We start from the raw sequence: 19,263 nt of genomic DNA, 5'->3' as shown, positions 1-19,263 counted from the left end.
AAAATCATTCATTCGTAGATTTTAATGTTATTTTAATGTTTCGTAATAGGTTGGCAAATAATTGTCAAAAGACTTACTATTCAGCAAGAAGGTTCTGCTGGGCTTCCATACTGAGTCCAGTTTGCTCCTGTTAACAGCCTCCTGGTCAGTGCAGCCATAACGACAAGCTATGCCAGTGACCAGAGGATTCCCCTGACTCTGGACGCAAGTTTTCACTTCTGGTTTCTGCTGCTGTGCGGCCTGAAAGCTGGACTGAGGCGGAGTGGATGGTGCTGCACCACACACAGGGACTGTCTGCCAGGGGATGTGGCAGTCCCCAGAGGCAGCTGACCCTGCTGCACCACGATGTCTGGCCCCAGAACACGTTTCTGCCGGCGCCTGCGGGCACAGGGCCATTGGCGCCTGCGGGCACAGGGGCATCGGGGCTCTGCTAAGGTTCTAACTGCTGTGACGCTCTACTTTGTGCCTTGCTAAGGAATCCAGGAGCAGATTCCATAGGTTTCCTGTTCATCAACAGCCTTGGTAGCATTCTGAAAACCAGCGTTTTAGGTTGTTTTCTCAGGGTCCTAGTGTGTTCTCCTGAGCTGAAACTGTGTGAGTTCCGAGGTGACTCCAGACCATTGTCCTCCAGAGAGCAGCTGGTGACAGGGCCACATCTCTCCCCAAGATGCCATCTCAGCAGAAGCGCCCATCAATAAGGGAACGTCAGCAATCAATGAGGGAGATCGGGGAGAGCTCTTAATTCAAGAAACAGCTGCTGATACAAATTGTGTTTCCGATGTATTGATGGCGCACAGAGCATGTGGGTGGACGGAAACGAATGCTGACTGCTGTGCTGGCCTTGCTTGGGAGCTCTGTCCGACAGGCAGGCTGAGAGGGACTTGAGAAGCCTTGCACATGTAGCAGTAGTTTCCCCATCTTCTATCTGCTAAGGTTTGGCTCAAAGGCTGAACTCCTCACCTGCATCCAACACTGACATTTCTTTAGACTTCCTGACCTCTCAAGTTAGCCAAAGAAGAAGCTGGGTCCACAGCAGATCTCTCTGTGATGAGGGTCTTCTTCATGAGCCCATCAAGCCTACCGGGAAGAAGAAGCACCACCAATCACAGCTGTTCATACAAGAGCCTACCACAGGTGCACCTGTGGGTCCCCAGCGCTGCAGCTCACTCAACTCAGAGGCAAGAGTGTCCTTAGTGCCTGGGAACATCAGAATGTGAGAAGCAGAAGGTGGGAAAGAGGCAGAAAGGTTCAGAAGGACATAGAGATGAGGGAGGAGAGATGGGGTGACCAGGACATACAAGTCAATAGATTCCCTGGGTGGCTCCTCCCAAGACTAGGTTTGGGGAAGCATCCATCATGGCTGTCAGCAGTACCCAGCAGAGAGCTGAGGGTCCTCAGAGACCACCCACCAGAGCACCTCTGATTCTGCTGCTGACCTCAGCCTCTGCCGGCCTCCACACGCATCTGCCGTGAGCTCACAAGAACATGCTGTGTTGTCATTCTTACTTCTACCCCTGACTCTGGGGTTGTGGCCAAGACCCTCTTCCTTGAGCTGCCCAGGAGCACTCTGTTTACTGTGCAGCAAGTCCCCTGCCTAAGCTGTCTGGTTTTCTCACCAGGTTCTGATGAGGCTGCAGACTTGTCCATCCCAGGCACACTGTTAACTTCTACCACACAGGCCTGAGAGCTAGAACCCGGGTGTCAGCCAGGACTGTGAGGGAACAGTTGCCAAGGCCTGCAGGGTAGGGGAAGGATTTGGAACGCATTTTTAAAAACAATTCATAGCAAATATGAATTCCAGCCCCTTAGAATATGTCACTGGGATGCCAGTTCTAAGGACTACTTAGATCCCATTGACCCTGGGACAGGGAGAAACAGTAGCGATTCTGGCTTAGCCCCGCCCCTTGGGCTGGTATTAAATGTGCGCAATAAGTACCTTCTCACCTGCTGTCCCCTTGTGCCCATGCAATCTATGGCCATGCCTGTTGGGATGAATGGCATGGGACTTGAAGGTATAATCAAGTCATCTTCCTTGAGACATTAAAGGAAAATTAACGCACAGCGTGTTCGGTTTTGCTGTCAGTCGTGAGATCAGTAATGCTTATTTTTCCACTTGGCAAACAAAACACAAGAACGAGCGATGGGCTTTTCTGTGTCTTTCTGGCTCTGCGTGAGGTGCGTGGTGTGCACCACAAGCAGCAAGCCAAGCGTGGACACAGACCATCTGCGTGGCAGGCCAAAGGGCAGAGAAGAAACGTGCACTTTGGACACATACACTTGTGGAAGATGTGCACATCAAAGACCCTCCGAGCTGCATGGGTCTCTGTGGCCGGGCATCAGGCCCCAGCTAGGACGGTCACCTGCACCTGGCGGGACGAGGGTGCGCAATCTAGGACAGTCACCTGCACCTGACAGGACGAGGGTGTGCCTCGGAGAAGCCTGGGAAACCCAGGGCCGCCCGCTAACAGGAACTGTGCCTGAGAATGGTGCTCTTGCCCCCAAGCTGTGTCAGCTACAGTGCTGTCAGCAGCAGGGGAGGATTGGGTGTCTGAAGGTGCAGCCTTGGTGTGGCTCAGCGGACTAGTCCCCTGATTACAGAATGAGGAGCAGTGTGCACACACTCAGAAATAGGGCAGGGACAGATGCGGCCGCACCCCACAAGGCACAATGCCATCCCCTAACTTCACCTGACCCATGGGAGCACCTCCACCCCAAAGGGAAGAGTGACAAGGAGGAAGTGGTGCTTGGGGTTAAGCAGCTTAAGAAAAGGATAATTATTATTAACAGCACCCAAACCTTGGTCTTAGAGAGCATGTCCAAACATGTTGCTGGCTATGGGAGGTGGCTTCCAACACATTCTCCACACTTCTTTGGCTGTAGCCCTCGAGGATCTGTAAGCAGATGAAGCAAGAGGAAACTTGTAGAGCAGCCCATCTACCAATGATGATACATAGGTGCTGAGGGCTTCGCTCACCATGCAGGAGTGAGCAGCATGGGACCTGGGCTCTGTCCTTCCCAAGGCTTAGCAGATGCGAGGAGAGACAGCAGCGTTTTTTTCCTCAGCTCTGGTGACTGGGAGCAGGCAGCCAGACTTGGTGGGTGCAGGGTTGTCTTCAGGAGCCCAGGCATCCCCTGCCCCAGCCAAAGCTCTGAGCAGTACAGCCGGGAACATGGAGAGCAGACATGGGCAAACCAGTCCATTACTCAAGGTCCAGGAACTTGCCATCACCCCATTACAAGTGGTGCGTGCGGCTAAAAATTGCCTTCAGTACATTCCACAAAGAAAATATATTTACTCTTTCATTAGGAGAGAATTAATACCATAATATGTGTGTGTGCAAATAAACACACCCATAGCATGCCAAACTCTTCATAAGAAACTTCATTTAAATGCAAATCAACATTGCTGTTTGCAAACAGTTCAAGAATGAATAATGGCTGTCACCGGGAAAACATGCCTCTGTCTGCTGCATTCTCCAACTGGTGATAATTGAGGTGTGTCTGTAATTTGTGTTTCCATTGGATGATTTTTTTCTTTGTGATTTCAGTTATTAAACACCTGCCATAATTTGGAATGGGTTAATTGGATGATAATTTACTTCAGATCACTCAAGTCCCACAAGTGCTACTGAAGAGACAGCCTGGATCAGGCGGCTCACAGTGGGGTGACACCAAAGTTCGTGGGATGCCAGGACCACACGCTGAGTACATTTGACCTGGTGGGTCATGGGGTTCATCTGCAGAATGAGTGATGGGTGAGTGTCCTAAAGCCTGATGTGGTGTCAGCCTTCCTGCGCCCATTTCCCTGTGACGGGAGAGATTGGAGTTCGTGGGTACATGGCTCTGTCTCCATCACCCCAAGGAAGGAACACAGCCCAGAGCTCAGTCATGGGTCAGTCAGTCAAAGCACAGAGGAATACAGAAGTCACCAGCAGGCCCAGTCTCCAAAGCCACACGCCAGCTGGATGACTCAACCGGGGCAGAAGCAGGTTCATGCTCAGATGGCTGCCTTGCAAGCTGACATGCGTAGCCGACAACCCAAGCAGGTGGGGCACAGGATGGTCCGTATGACCCGGGACAGCAGGCAGGATGATCTGCCTCTGACTTCCCCATCTTCTGCTCTACCATGGCGTGGGTTTGGTGTCTTCATTTTTCTTGCCGAGGAACAGCAGCTTCCTGTGTCAGGTGCTCAGGAAGAGGGGAGGACCCGTAACAGGGGACTGGAGGATGGAAGAGGATTGTCCTTAACACACAAGCCCCTCAGAGTTGTGCATGCGGTCTGGCCACCCTGCGTCTCCTACCCCAGGGAAATCACTCCCAGGCCCTTTGTCCTAGACAGAGCCTCACATACATTTTTGTCTCTGGTTGACCGGGGCCCCACACAGCGTCACTGCAGAGTCAACCCTGGACCACGGCACAGTTCTGAGTGACAGCCAGAGGCGGGAACCTCACCTACAGAAACAAGAAGTGTGGGCTGCTGCTGCAGTGCTCACTACTTGGGAAAGTTATTGCCCTGATTCCAGAATAGCTGCCTTATTCATCTCTGGCCCTCATCTGGGACTTGCTTAAAGGCAGTGATCTGATGCAAGGCCAATGGCATGTGGCTGAGAAGGAATTTTCAAAAACAGACGCTCGTTTTCATTGCCAAATGCAAGGCTTGCATCATTATCTGCAAGATGCTGCAAGAGTGCTACCGCATGATGTCACACATGCACACACAGCATCTCCCCAACACAGCAGTAAATTAGGTCGTAGTTGTTTATTGCTTCATGTCACCTTGATTTTAATAAAAAAGAATTAGAAGATAATTTGTGTCCATTAATATTTTAAATCATATTTCATAAGTTGTCTTAACTTCTAGGAAAGACAGTTCCAGTATGTCCATAATTTTATTATGCAAATAAATGATTAAATTAGATCTTATGGATGCAGTTTTAAAAACACAATGCCTGTGACACTGGCACCATGGTAGTCAGGTTAGCCTATGTCTGTCACACCAGCATCCCATATGGCATTGGTTCATGTCCCAGAAACTCCACTTCCGGTCCAGCTCTTGCAGAAACAGTGGAATGGCTCAAGTGCCTTGGCCCCTCCACTAGTGTGGGAGGCCTGGATGGAAATCCTGCTTCCTGGCTTTGGATCAGCTCAGCTCTGACCATTGCAGCCATGTGGAGAGTGACCAGCGGAGAAGACCTTTCTCTGCTTGGACTTTGCTGTCACTCTCTTTTTCAAATAAAGAAATAAAATAAATCTTTTTAAAAAAGAAAAATCCATAAACGCATGCGTTCTGTGCTAGCTGCCACTGAAAGGCTCCGAGAGGGGATGTTTTTGGAAAGTCACTCGTCTCCAGTGCTGGGAAGGCTGGTGCACACCTCAGAGAGTGTTGGAGTAGGCCAGGGATGGGGGACCCTTAGGGCATGCTCAGCAGCCCTGGAGTGGGTGAGTGCCCTGGGCAGTGGCGCTGAGATCAAGTCCAAAGCCAGATTCAGGCAGCTGATGGCGTGGGGATAGGACAAAGCCATGATGGGCACAGCCCTTCCTGGCAGGCCAGAGAGCAGCACCCGTTTGATCCTGGCTGGCAGGCACAAGCAGGTGGCTGGAGTCTGTTAAGAATTCGGGAACCCTCACCCCTTATGAGATAGTCATGGGATCTGCCTGCAAGTGCTTGGTGCCTCTGCAAGGTTCCTCTGGGGCAGAACAGCCTTCGGTCCTCTGGTCTTCACTGCCGGCCCACCGGCTGGTGTTGTGCCAGTGATGACCCCACAGGACATCTCCAGCAGGTTCAGCAGCACTGGGGCACAGTGGGTCAGATGAGCTCTGTGAGAAGGTTCAGAATCAGATGCTTGGGTCCTTCTAATCTCTCCTCTCTTGTGTGTGCGAGTGCATGGTCGTCGTGCGGGGGACGTGCCTAGCAGATGGTGCAGGAGGGACGAGTGAAACAGAGCACAGGATTATCAGGTGCTGGCGTTGCTGCATCCCACTTCCCCTGTCCTTAATCTTTTCTTCTCGGGTACTCTGTCCTGTTGCTTTCCATCCTTCTTTATGCCATTTCGCTATGTTCTGCTCTGCTCTGTCCTACTCCATCCAGTTCAGTTTGTTTCGGTTGGTAACATCCCATCCCATTCCATCCCATCCCATTCCATTCCATTCCATCCCATCCCATCCCATTCCATCCCATCCCATCCCATCCCATTCCATCCCATTCCATTCCATTCCATCCCATCCCATTCCATCCCATTCCATTCCATTCCCATCCCATTCAATCCTATCCCATCCCATTTCATTCTATCCCATCCCATTCCATCCCATTCCATTCCATTCCATTCCATTCCCATCCCATTCAATCCTATCCCATCCCATTCCATTCTATCCCATCCCATTCCATTCCATTCCATTCCATTCCATTCCATCCCATTCCATCCCATTCCATCCCATTCCATCCCATTCCATTCCATCCCATTCCATTCCATCCCATTCAATCCTATCCCATCCCATTCCATTCCATCCCATCCCATTCCATCCCATTCCATTCCATCCCATCCCATTCCATCCCATCCCATCCCATTCCATCCCATCCCATCCCATTCCATCCCATTCCATTCCATTCCCATCCCATTCAATCCTATCCCATCCCATTCCATTCTATCCCATCCCATTCCATCCCATCCCATCCCATCCCATCCCATCCCATTCCATCCCATCCCATCCCATTCCATCCCATTCCATTCCATTCCCATCCCATTCAATCCTATCCCATCCCATTCCATTCTATCCCATCCCATCCCATCCCATCCCATCCCATTCCATCCCATCCCATCCCATTCCATCCCATCTCATTCCATTCCATCCCATCCCATTCCATCCCATTCCATCCCATCCCATCCCATCCCATTCCCATCCCATTCCATCCCATCTCATTCCATTCCATCCCATCCCATCCCATTCCATCCCATCCCATTCCATTCCATCCCATCCCATTCCATCCCATTCCATCCCATCCCATCCCATCCCATCCCATTCCATCCCATCTCATTCCATTCCATCCCATCCCATCCCATTCCATCCCATCCCATTCCATCCCATCCCATCCCATCCCATTCCATCTCATTCCATTCCATCCCATCCCATCCCATCCCATCCCATTCCATCCCATCCCATCCCATCCCATCCCATTCCATCCCATCCCATTCCATTCCATTCCCATCCCATTCAATCCCATCCCATTCCATCCCATTCCATTCCATTCCATTCCATTCCATTCCATCCCATCCCATTCCATTCCATTCCCATCCCATTCAATCCCATTCAATCCCATTCCATCCCATCCCATCCCATCCCATCCCATCCCATCCCATTCCATTCCATCCCATCCCATTCCATTCCATCCCATCCCATTCCATTCCATCCCATCCCATTCCATTCCATCCCATCCCATTCCATCCCATTCCATCATATCCCATTCTCTTGTATTTTATCCTATTCAATTGATTATATTCAATTCTATTATATTATGTCATATTACGTTCTATTCTGGTATATTGTTACCTACTCTATATTCTATCTAGCATATTCTATTCTACTGTATCATATAATATCAAAATCTGTTCTGCTCTATTTTACCATATTCTCTTCTATCATATTCTATTTTATTGTGATCTATCCTGTTTTATATCATATTCTTATCTATTCTATTCTATCCTGTTTTGTCAAATTGCATTCTATTCTAATCTAATCTAGCCTAGTGCCTGTTTACATGACTTCTTTTCTTTTGTCTTTTAACCCTTTAATGAAAACCTTAACCAGGAACAACAGAGTGTTAGGGGGTTGAATGGATTGATTTCTAACTCTGAATGCCAATGACTGGGTGGAAATAACCCCTGGGGGCAATCACTTGTGTGAGTTCCCTGTTTCCACCCTGTGTAGGTTTTGGTACACAAGGTCTGGGGAGTTGGAACACTTCTGCAGGTGTCCTAAGGACTTTTTGTGGCTCTTGGGACTCTATCTGGGATCACATGGTGTTTTCAGGGCCTTGTGGTGCACAGCATCCATCCAAGGTCAGCGCCAGATGAGTGTGCCCTCAGAGGGAGATGTCAGTCTTCCTTAACTGTGGCTAGATTTCATCTCTTGATTAAAAGAATCTCTTTAGTTTTTGGTACATGTGTCACCCTGGACCAGTCTGGGTCAAAGGTTGGCATAAGAAAGAGAAAGGAGAAATCGTTAGGTCTTACGAGGGGGCTGTCCCTATAAAACATTCCTAAGGATGAATTTTGTAGCTCAAGTTATTGACTGATTACACAGGACAATGTAAGGGGCGGGGGAGAGTAGTATGCCTCCTCTTTGATGCTAAGGCCGAGGAAGTGCTAAACATCCCCGCACAGATGGAAAGGACGTCCTTATGCATCTTGAACTGAACTTTGGTGTCATCAGGACAGCACAAAAGGAGAGATTACAAAGCTGACACTATCTGCTTCCTGTGGGCACTACTTTCCCACAGATCCTCTCGGCTGAGCACTTGTGAGCCACAGGCTTCCACACACTTGCACATCTGCAGGCTACAGAGCGTCTCGGGGGGTTTGCCGTCCTCAGGCCCGGAGAGGACCATCTTGGTTGGTTCAGTGGCAGACTGGACAGGGCAAAGGAGCCATGAGCAGCGAGGTGCCTCTGCTTCCAGCAAGAAGCAGTGGGGGCACTGTGGCCTGATTCAGCATTTCCTGGGAGGTTTACTTTGCAACACTTTGTTAGAGACTCTCACAGTTCATCAACAGTCACAATCCATCTTGGCTTTTCTGGAGGCTGTAAAATGATCCGTGAATGCCCAAGATATTTAAAACTGTCATCAGAAATCAGCCCCTCCCAAGCCCGCTGCCCCTTGAAAGAACCATTGAGTCCAGAGAAGAGAAACCAAGTTTGCTCCTTGAAATGAATGTTCCCTTGAGAGATGTTCTAACCTGTCCCAGGACCTCTTATCAGATGTGGGTAGTATGTTGGCCAACTCAAATAGCAAACACAGACTTCCTTCTCTTACAAAATCACTAGAAACTTTCTGGGAGAAGGTTTCCCTGTAGGAGCCTCATGATGCTGCAGAAGGGAAATGCTTCACCACGGAAAACAGGGAGTTCATTCGCTTCCTGGGAAGGACAGGCTGCTTCCAGGAGAGAAACTAGGAGCCAACAGGAGAGAAAATGGTGAGGAGGGAAGCCGTGACTCACTGCCCCACTCCTTCCTGCCCGGCCATGCATCCTGTACTTGGGGTCCGTGAAGCTGATGAGCTGTTTATCGTAGCCAGGCACGTGTCTAGAGATGGCATCATCATATGGTAGATCCAAATGCAGCCCCCAGCCCAGAAAATGTCAGAAACACAGCTTTTCCAGTGGCTTGTGAAACACCTGTCAGTGTGAGTAGGGGATGCATTTCCATTTAGCTCTTTGTGCCTCTGAGGACACAGTGCCAAACCAGGGCTGGGCTTGTCCATGTTCATTCTACATCCTCACTTTCATCAGGTTCCGCGAGGGCACCCTGTGGAGGGGACGGCTGGGCTGCTGGCCCACAGACTTGGATGGGGGCCATGGACTTGCTGGGACTGATCGGATTCGAACCATGTCAGCAGGGACAAAGTCTTCTCCATGTCATCTTCAATTTGAGATGGCAGACAGATCTAAGTTCTTGTATGGGGTAGAATCAGTTGAGGACACTGACCTACACGCGTTTTTCAGCACAGCGTGTGTGTGAGCACAGTGTGCACATGACCACACATTTTATCACTCTGCTGTCCGGAGAAAATAGCGTCTGATATTTTCTTGGGTAAGTTCCAAGTGAGGAAATGATCTAACACCTCTTTTAGGGAGCTGTCTTGGTGGGTTTCAATGTGGGAATGGCCGATGAGGATCAGGCTTTCTAAGACTGGTGGAATTTACAGCACTGATAAAAGCGAGACATGTGAGCAGAAGGCTCAGAAATCTGGTTGGGGCAAAGCCCCTCCCCAGCATCAGCTCGCCTGCCTCTCACAAGTGGGTGTGAGGACCTGTGTCATCCTGACCGAATGCCAGGGCCGGAACTCCGGGCACGGCTGCTTGGGGCTGTGTTTTCCCTTCTTTCTTTTTAATATTTTCAGACAGGCAGATTATTCAAAATTACGGCAATCAGACATCGGTGAGGAAGAAAAATGGTGATTTTTCTGGGCAGAAACCACTTAAATGCCGCCCGTCTTGATAACGTAATATCTCCACAACTGTTTCTGTTTAAAGCTAATAAAAGTAAACATAAGACATTCCTGTCCCTTCCTATCACATTTATTACTCTGAGCGACAAAATGACAAAATGATTAGCAGTTAATAAGGCCTTGGCTTAAAAGATTGACTGACATTGCATTACTCATTTAATTTCCGCTTCTCTGAGCTTTCCCCCCCACCCCCTTCCTTCCAGCACGGAGGGAATTAATATTATCACATCAAAGGCTTTCCTTTAAATGGGAAGAAAAATCATTTAAAAGGACACAGAGTGTGATTATTCAAACTAGGTTATTTGCACCTTGTATATATAACAATATCATGGTACAACTTCATTTCACTCAAATTGCTGTCAGTCACTACTAGAAGGAATTTGCTCCCAGCTTCTTGGTGCCATTGTGCGGCTGGAGTGGGGGAGGGGTGCTAATGTGGAATCTGATAAGAAACATATGAGTGTGGAGCCAGGGGCTGCCCACGAGTCAGGATGGCTTCTAGACTCAAGCTCTGTATGCAAATTCCTGCTCCGTTGCCTTTACTCTTGGCCTTCCCTCTTTGTTTTTCTTGCATCCCCCGCTTTTTTCCCTTCAGGCACTATGCACATAGCACAGAGCACCGAGCTCTCTGGAAATTGGGCACCATGGAGGAGGCTGCTTCAGCTTAGTTCTCTCCCTTCTGAAAACTGTCCAGCTGACACAGGATTCCAGTTATGCCCATCTCCTGCTGAAAGATAATTCATGCCCAGTAAATGCAGCTGAGTTGGACATGGGAGTGGCCAGTGTGCCCAGACCACAGCCCAGGAGCAATCTCTGTTATGACTTTGGTGAATCGCACTGTGGCTCCCTCTAACCAGCACTGTCAAAGTTCCGGTGAGTGTGGTTGGCCAACGCTCGCTCTTCCCTCCTGAAAATTGGAGGTTGTGGACTGAGCAGGAACCAGAGTGGTGAACCCTTCTGAGGGTAGGTTCCCTGCCAATCACTCTCCCAGGAATTTAGTCTACCTCAGAGTGGGCACCGCTCCTCGCAGCTCTGGACAGCAGGTGAGACCATCATGCCCTTGGGATGGAGCTCTGAAGCTTGTCCAAGGACACAGGGGAAGGTTCTGACCTACTACACTGAGCCATGGCCTGCACATCTCTGCTCCCAGGGGTGAGTTCAGAATGGCATACATGCTGCAGTGAGTGATGCTGCTCTCCAGGTGCCAGCCCAGCAAAGGAGCTCGACATATTGCTGGGATCTAATCTCTTCCTCATCTATAACTTGCCTCATTCTCATTGACGTACATCTAACTAAAACATCTTTCCCTTTTGTGTTGATTCACCTGATGACCATTTATTCATTGCCAACTACACAATAGTCATAAGCATGTAATCGCTGTCAGATCTGTAACACATTGTGGTCTAAGGTGACGTGGCCTGCATTACACAGCGAGGTTCCTCTGCGTGGGTCTTTGTGGTCCTTGGATGGCTAAAGAGAGCTCAGTTATGACTGCAGGGGAATGGTTCTAGAACAGGAGCCTGGACAAGCTGAGGGAGAGAGTGGTGGGCAGAGTGGGGGATTACAGACCCAAGCTGCATGGCCCAGGATGCATGCACAATCTTTGCAGAGAGTGTGTGGCATTCTGAAGTCTGAGAGCCATGGGACTTGGGGTCTGAGGCTCAGCAGTCACCAGCTAGGCAGGTTGGCTAGCATGAGCTGCGAGCAGTGCCGAGTGGGGCTGCGACCAATTAAGAGTGAGGGTCGCTGATGGGCTGTGTTTATTGTGACAAAGGGCAGGGACTGGGAGGGAGGCAGCACCCCACCCCACCCCACCCTTCATTTTCAGAGAAAGTTGCTCATTTCCTTTGCTGCTCTCAGCCCTGAGATGCCCAGGCCACTGCTTTGCAGCAAGTCCAATTGGCTTCTTCCTTTCCTTGTTGTTCACATGGAATTTTCATTTGGTTTAGAATACTCTGAGTAAATAAACTTTAAAGTCATTTTTTTGACAAAAGTAATAAACTCCCATAAATGAGAAGACAGGGATGGCATCTCACGCTCACTCCAGGAGCTGCTTCTGCCGTGCCCGTCATTATACCTTGTTCTAAATTCATATGTATTCATTTCATAAAAATAGTCTATATTTTACACTGATAAATTTATCAATAGAAAAAAGATACCGTGGAAAGATATAAAAAATTACCTGCCAAAATAATGATTTATGCTGGTTTGAAGCTTCTCCGCTATTATTCATGTGCACAAGACTTTTTTTTTCATTGTGACATTTACTTCACGTTATAGAAATGTCTTCCTCCATGCCAACGTCTTCATCTGAATAGCAAGAAGGGAGGGGCATGATGGTGGCTGCATCTGACATGCGCCCTGCGGGCTTGCTGTCACCCATGGAGGGGATCCTCGAGGATGGTTCCCCCAGGGACCCCACCCTGGGACAGTGGCTAGCTGGGAACATGGTGTTTGGCAGACCTGCGTGAGGCTGCAGGGAAGACATAATCTGAGCAGTGAGGCACCAACCAGGAGCAGGTCGCACACCTGACAGAACCTCAGAGAGATGATAGCCCATGCCCCCTGTTCCCCTGTGCGGAGCTCCAACAGGAGCTGTGCCTCCAAAGAGAAGGAGATGGTGTAGGATGTGGGGAATGAGGACCGGTCTCCTCTGGGTGCAGGTGGAGGGTGCACTTCCCTGCCCCAAGACAGAGTTAGGTCTCCTCACCAAAGCCATTCCTACAGGGTTTCTCTTCTGGTCCCCAGGCACAAATGAGTCTCCAGCACTCTGTGTGTGTGTGTTGAGTCCGCGAGGAACATCGAGCTTCCTGAAGCAGACCACAATGGTTCCCAACTATGGAATTTTCCCTGGCTATGGCAGAAACTTGGGCTTGAGTCAGGTGACAGCATTGTAGCTCTTTTCTGATCTGAGGGTTTTCACAGATTGAGAGCTGAGACACAGCAATCTTGACAGTTTCCCCGATGATGTTGTGGGAGCGAGATCACAGTTCACTTAGGTTCTACCAGAGCCCCTCTCACCAGCCCTCCTCCAGAAGACCTTTGACATCCTGATCCAGGAGGGTCCCATCCCCCCCCGTACCTGCAGCCCTGGTACCCAGACTTGTGAACACTTTCCGATGAGGTGCTTCTCCAGGGCCCCGTGATTAGTCCCCCGTCCCCCACCCCAAGTCTGCCTGTTCAGAATGTGCTCTGCACAGTAACATTCTGCAGGAAGGTGAAACCCAAATGGAATCTCCTTGCTGGACAGCTGTGTCCCTGACCAGTGAGGGGCGTGAGGCTGAACTCCATGTTTAAAGGAGGCTCCTCACCTCTACCTCCCCTCCTCCAAACCCTCACTGCACCTGCAGATGCAAGGGTGATGTGTGTGTTGAGTTTAGTACCTGGACAGGTGCATTAAATGATTGCACAAAGAATTAGAATGCTCACTGACAGATAAACAGAAGTGATAAGTAGATGGTAGATGGAATTGACAGTTGGGTAAATATTGGCAGGGTGGTATCCAATGTATTGGGTCACATGTAGACAGGCACATACACAGGTGTATTTGATAGACATCTGGGGGGATGATTGATAGAGTAACGGCTGGATGATAGCTACGATACAGACAGGTAGATGACAGAGGGGGTAGACACACAGATGTATCTGGGCTTGATAGATGCGTAGATGGTGGATGATTGATAGATAAATGGGTAGACAGCGAGATGGCCTCAGATAAACCCACATGAAGGAGACTACAGACCCAGCGTCAATGTGCCGAGCTTCTTGGGTGTTGTGCACTATGGGGATGTCTACTCACACACGCGTCTAAAACCATTTTTATTTTGTCTTTTTTAAATGTCAAGATAAACTTCTTTGAAAAATAACTCACTACTGTGCTGTGTCTGTGAGGCCATGCCATGTCTGCTGAGCCTGGTGAAGCAGATGAGGCTCGTGACAGAGCTGCCCCTCCCGTGCTCTGCAGCCCCAGCTCGTGCAGCCAGGGATCGCCGGGCCGAGCCCGTCTGTCGGCTGAGCCTTTGGGCAGAGATCTGTAACGTGCAATGCTGTAATATTCAAACACTGCTTCAGTACTAGCTCACAAATCTGCTTTCTGTGTGATCTGATATTTGACTCTTTGAGAGAAATACATAAATAACAAATTGACTAGGCAAAGATATCTATCTTTTCTCTTGGCATATGCAAAGCAATATTTTTTAAAGCAATAAAAGGCCACAGTCCGAGTTGAACTACAGAGGAAATGGTGACATTTGGGAAAAGGTGGTGAAGTGGTGGGTGGGCTTTGTCAGCTTTTGGAAGTTTGGTCCTGAGTGATGACCAGGGATGTCCAGCCATGCCATCCATCCCACAGTTGATCACGGTCCACCCTGGCTGGACAGAGTCCTGGTCAGCCTTTCCCCAAGTCAGGGATTCCCTCTGTTATATGTCAAAGTCTGCCAGGTAAGGCTGTGTCTTACCTCAGCCAGAAGAAAACGCCAGAAAAGAAATGGAATGAAATGTCCTTAAATCACCCAGAAAGAAGACATGGAGGGAAGAGTGTAGGCCCTCATATAAAGCTGGGTGGTCTCGTCTCTGTTCATTGAGATGTGCTGTGTCTTGGCTGGGATTGGACCTGCAGCACAAGGCTTTGGGGAGGATCTCAAATGTAGGAATTCCAAATCACTCAGGAAGGTTCCCATGCTGTGACCTCTCACGACCAGGATTGAAGGATATCCCTGGGACTCCAATTAGTCAAACCCTAGTGGTCAGTCCCATTAGCCCCAGCTCCAGCTTTCACTGGGGAGCAGAGCCTAGCAAGAGAGGGACCCCGGAGATGAGTGAGGAGCCACAGCTCAGGACTTCTGTTGGTCCTCCTGGTCGGCAGGGACTGAAAGTAACTCCCTGGTGGGGCTAGGGGTCCTTGGAACAGATGGGGCATCTGCCAGACAGCATTCAAAGGTTCTGGGAGTATGGGCAAGAATGAGTCCTTTTATTTCCCCAGCATCCCGTCTTGTCAAACACTTTACACATCCTCCTCTGTTAGTTCAGGATTGCACTCACAAGGGTGGTTTGTCCCTCCCATTTTCAGAGGCCAGGGAGCCGAGGCTAGAGCTGTGGCCTGGCCTTGCATGGGAGCTCAGCCCAGACCCCTGACTGTGGCTGCCCACGCAGCCTTTGCACAGCATGGTCTGGACACGCGGGACACAGCTCAGAGCCTGTGCCACACACACTCATGCCTCTTTCATTGACAGCCTGTGGAGGAGGTGTTTATTTTCAACAGTTGAGTGAAGATGGGATCTCACAAGCATTATCTTCAGTGGCCTCCTTGGCAGCACCCTCCCAAGAGCTGTGGTCATCTTTCTCCCTCTTAATCCAGCAACCGTCTTCCAGGTGACATCCCGGCGGAGATGTCTGTGCACTCATAGAAAACAGCATTACTGAAGCAATAGCTGCTCCCCAGTGGGCCTTGCTGAGTATTTCTGGTGCTGGGGCTGCACTGCTCCCACTGCTCCCACTGCTCTGTATTCCCTGACAGGTGGGTGCTGGGGAAAACAACGGAAGAAATTAGCTGCTGTGTGTGTCGGGCTCACATTTCCATCAGCTGCCCTGCCCTGCTCAAGATGCTCATAGGCTGCGAACTTCAGGTTGTGTGCTCAAGTTCCTGTTATCCCAGGCTCTTGTTCCAGGAAGACTGAGACCTGGACGGCATGTTGGCAGCCAGCAGGGCATGTCAGGGAGTGATCAGTCACCTGAAGAACAGAACTGGTGTGTCCAAATTCTGTGGGTCCGGCAAGTTCCACGTGCTGGACAGAGCTCATGGGAACCAGGGGCGTCAGAGACCCTGGGGTAGGGAGCACTGCAACTCTGAGCCTAGACATGCACGTCCTGATTGGCAACGGGCTCGGGGAGGCACTGCACAAGCCTGGCAGATCGGTCTGGCACAGATCTAGCCAGTTGCAGTCGTTGGCAAATGAGAAACAGCTCTTTAGAAGCAGAAATGACTACTTCATAAGGAGCAAAGGTGCCCTTGGAACTCAGTAGAAGCTCCAGCTGTGGTTTATCCTGGAACACAGCTGTCCACAGCCAGTAGCCGAGATGATGGATTAATGCCATCAGGCAATTTTTAATCACCTCCATGCCACTGATCTTCCCCTGGTACCATAGTTGTGTGTCTGCTAGGTGCAAGAAAGTGGCCCAGGAGAGTGAACCTGTGACAGGCCCTGGAGCTGAGGCAGCTGTCTCTGGAATCCCTGAAGCTGAAGGCTGCAGGCCCAGGGATGCTCCCCAGGAACCCGCAGTCCACCCTGTCAGAATCATGCCCCGGTGGAACCACAGCGGCAATCTGGGCTCTGTTTCCGCTTAGCCTCCACCTGGGACAGTTCTTGTTTTTATTCTGGAAAAATGAAAGGGGTGCAAGAGGAAGGTCCTTGCAAGATTGACCCAGACCTGCTTTTCTCTCTGGAGTCATCCTGCAAACTAAGACTACCCCTGGAAATCCAGCGCCATAAGAGGAAGAAGTCCTTGGTCTGAGCCAGGTCCTTCAGCCTCCTCTTCCTCTCTCTCAGTTCCCTGTAGATAGCATGGGAAAGCAGCCCCTCCCACTGAGGCCCCTGGTCTGCACCTTCCCCCCCAGGGCCCTGGGCGCCCCATCATTCTCCTGCCTCTACCAGGGTCACCTCTCTGGCAGGCTCCCTCCTGAGCCCTGCTGCTCTGGGTGAAGAAGAAACTCAGAGCTGTTGAGTGATGATGGGGCAGTGAATGAGAGAAAGGGGAAAATTAAGTGCCAACAACAACAACCAAATAAAAGGTGGTGGCGGGTGTGGGAGAAGAGGGTTCCTGAAGACCGCAGGGAGATAAATAGGGCAGATCCTCCTTTCATTGTCAGCGCGCACTGGAGTTATTGGAAGCTCTTATTTATGCTCTGTAAGAGAACAATACTAGAGAAGAAATGATTAAATACCAGCTCAGCCGAGCCCAGACGTCACATGGCTGTGGTGGGCTCGCCACTGGGTGTTTTGATAAAGGCAATATGAGTTGATCACTGATAGAGTTTGCAGGGAATCATCTGGGGTTGCTGACAGCTCTGGCGCTTTAATAAAATCATTAGAATGTAAATGTTTTTATTGCAGGATAAAGAGCCTCCAGCGAAGTTGACACCACTCTCCTCCCCTGAATGGGAGAGCCGATTAGCATTCAAATGATAGCATGATAGGCTGCTTATCTTTATTAAAATTTTTCAAATCGAGTCTTCATTTTGCATGATTGAGTTTTAAACAAATGCAATATGCAGTCGGCTGGCGAACTGGCCTGAACACTCCTGAAATAATTAAAGTGTTCCTTTTATTTTTTTAAAACACGTGTTTCATAAGAAATGAATTGGATTTGCTAGTTTAATATGACAATATCTAGTTAGCTTTGCATAAAAACAGGGGTGTTATAGTGTAATTATTGAAAGTGTACAGCTTTTAAACATATGTTTCATAAAACCGAATTCAATTTTCTGAAATGTGACAATACCCGTCATTTGGTGAAGTGTAAAATCAAGAAATCTCCTGGTATTTCAGATGAACCCAGCGTGAGTCTCAGTAATTGGTGGTGGCTTGGGGCTCACACACCTGGAGTTGCCAAGGGCCGGGACCTCCTTTCCCAAGGGACACCCAAGGTCGTGGTTCCGAGGGTGAGTGGGTGGGGCTGGGTCTTTCAGCTCACCCACGGAGAACCGGATGAAGATGGAAGAGTCCTTGGTGGAGGCAGAGCAGTTTGGCAGTGGACTCTGTGACCTTCCAGGCTCCCTCTCCCTGGAGCTGGGCGCACCCTTGTTGGTGACCCAGTTCTCAAGTTGCTCCGTTCTTGTCGTGACCCTGGACCAGAACAAGGTCCACAAGCCATGTTCCATGGCAACTAGGCTCCTGTGTCCACAAGGGAGGTCACCTCCCAGTGATGTGCTTGGGAAGTGGAGGTGCCTGAAGGCCTGGCTCCATGGGGACATGGAGGGACCAACTCACCTTGGTCACAGACGCTCCCTTTGTTGGGCTTGAAAAAACCTGAGCTTTTGAGAAACAACAGTGCATGCAGTCGTCAGAAGTCTCTTGGTGGGCCACAGTGTCCTCCTGGCCTGGCATGGGATGACCAAGACCGGCTTCATACACAGGTCAGCTTGTTTTGATTAGAATGACTAACAGGTCAAATTCAAGAATGTCAGAAATTTATAGAGTTTGACATTAGACTCTGCATCGGCAGCTTTATAATAATATGGCATGTACTGATACGCCCAAGCTCTAATCTCAGGATCATCTCCATTCACAGACTGTTGGGCATTCAGAGCAAACTGCACGGGTGCTTCCTCATCTGTGCAGTGGAGACGTAAGGCCGCTGGTCCGGCTAGGCGCAGAAGCAATGTTTGCACAGGAAACGCAGGAAGATGGGGTTGTGTAGGATAAAGCTTTGGCCATCTTGCAGAGTATAGAACCGTGCAAGGGCCACGGGGTCCCAGGAACAACTCCAGACCCAGAGAAGCCCCGGCTTGTACCTTTGAAATGTCATGAGAGAAAGTGGGGCCAGAGGCAGTGAAGATCTCTGGGCAGTGAGGGGTGACAGAGCTTGGTGGCAGCTGCTGGGAGGGACAATTAGCAGCTCAGGTGCACAGCAAGAAAGCAAACCTTGGATGTGAGGAAGTGAAGAGTGGCTCTCTGCAAGAGGGACTCCTGGGAGAGGAAGCAAAAGCTGTGTTTGCAGGACAGGCTGCCATGGGGTCCCAGTCGGATCCTCAAGAGCTCTGGCTCCTGGACATCAATGCCACCTGATCTCGTGTTCCAAGACAAGACCGCAGCACACCCAGCTGCACTGTCGGAAAGGCAGCCAGTGACTGTCCCAGCAACACCCTGGCCAATGTGCTCTGTGTCTGCAGCAAGTCATGGGGCCAGCAGGGCATCCTGCACTGGTGTCTGTTGGTGCCAACTCAGTCTAGAGCAGCTCGTTTTTTGCCCATCTGTGAGCCAGGGAGAAAGAACATTGACAAATGAAGCCGCATGCACATGAGGCAGGAGAATGAACCTGGGCTCATC

Source organism: Ochotona princeps, chromosome 23 (assembly GCF_030435755.1).
Source record: "Ochotona princeps isolate mOchPri1 chromosome 23, mOchPri1.hap1, whole genome shotgun sequence".
In the NCBI taxonomy this organism is placed as follows: domain Eukaryota; kingdom Metazoa; phylum Chordata; class Mammalia; order Lagomorpha; family Ochotonidae; genus Ochotona; species Ochotona princeps.
The sequence above is the reverse complement of the archived record's forward strand: the minus strand, read 5'-3'. Positions refer to the sequence as shown.